Raw genomic sequence first — 1649 nt, forward strand, 5'->3', positions numbered from 1 at the left:
CCACCACAAGCATGTGGTTAAAGATGGTAGGTATTTGGTTTAAAAAAAATAGGATATATAAATAAAAAAATGATATACTTAAAAATGTTTTAATAGTTATAGAAACATTTTAGGTTCTGAGTGAAACGATGCATGTATTGATTTTACAATGATGTGTGTTATTTTATTTTTTTATTTTTTTGTGTAAGTCATCACATTTTAAGACAGTAAAAATGCTTGGATTTTCTTCAACAGTACCTTTTCTGATAGGAAAGTGAATCTAGTTGGTACTTTGGGGGGGTCAAAAGTAAAATTTTTCCTGTAGTTTTCAAAAGCGCCGTGAAAAACAAAAGAAAAATTAAGGAAAAACGGGAATTTTTACGCAAAATCTGTTTTCGAGAAAATTGATTTTGGTTTTTGGTGCAACTCTTAAACAAATAACTGTAGGTACATGCAATTTTGACTGAATGTTTATATTAGCATTTTCTATACACCATAATATTTTCCAAATATTTTGACTTATTTTGAGCTCTTTACGGACATTTTCAGTTTCTGTTTTTTTTAGTTTTTTTCTATGAATGTCAATAAAACTTTATTTGTTGAGTAAAAATACTTGAAAATTTAATACAAGGCTCCTACTATATTGTTACAATGGCATTTGAAAAACATTAAAAATCCTTAGTCACATTTTTTTTTTTTATTAGCATTTAAAGTTCAAAAATTTACAAAATAAGGAAAAAATCACAAAAAATAGCAAATCATTTTGAGTTAAGAATTTATAAAAATTTTTCTTTTTTGAATCTAAGATTTGAAAATGTAATACAAGATTCCTCATAAGTTTGTCTACCTTTTCAAAAAAGAAAAAAATCTACAAGCAAATTAAATTAAATTTTTATGAGTGTTTGAAATTCATATTTTTACAACATTTGATATTCACTCGATTTCTTATGTAACGATTTTCTTATTTTGTTGTAATTAAAAAAACGAATGACTGTAGATAATTGAAAATTCCACTGAATGTTTATATTAGCATTTTCTATACACGATAAAATTTTGAAAATAATTTGACTCTTTTTGAGCTGTTTACGGACATTGTCAATTTTCAATTTTTTTAGTTAAAACTTAAAAGTATACATTTTAATGAATTGAATCTCATTAAATTTAAAATACTAAATGTAAGTGAAATTAACTAAAAGTGTGTAAATGTATCCAATAAAATTTTTCTCTAAAAATGTTATGTTGAATACCTACTGTCAAATTGTTATAGACACTGTGTAGACAACGGAAAACAGCGCTACCTAATGGACAATTGGCAAACAAATTGGTAGCAACAGTCACTGTATACTAATTGAGTCCCTATACCTGAACGGGAAAAAAATAATATACTAATTGAGTCCCGGGTACAAACGAGACATATACTAATTGAGTCCGGGGTTAGGAAACTAATTGTATACGAATTGAGTCCGAGGATTATTTTGAGTAAAATATCATTGGAAAAGCCGCTCCACACGGATATACCTATATATATTATATACATATCATTCATATCATTTTTATGACTTTCGTCAGATAATATAGTAACATATTATACTATGGGCCGGGAATTTTTGATTTTATTTCTATCATCGCTTGTATAATAATCACCGTCTACCGATATCATTTTTATCATC

Source organism: Acyrthosiphon pisum, unplaced genomic scaffold, assembly GCF_005508785.2.
Source record: "Acyrthosiphon pisum isolate AL4f unplaced genomic scaffold, pea_aphid_22Mar2018_4r6ur Scaffold_232;HRSCAF=640, whole genome shotgun sequence".
In the NCBI taxonomy this organism is placed as follows: domain Eukaryota; kingdom Metazoa; phylum Arthropoda; class Insecta; order Hemiptera; family Aphididae; genus Acyrthosiphon; species Acyrthosiphon pisum.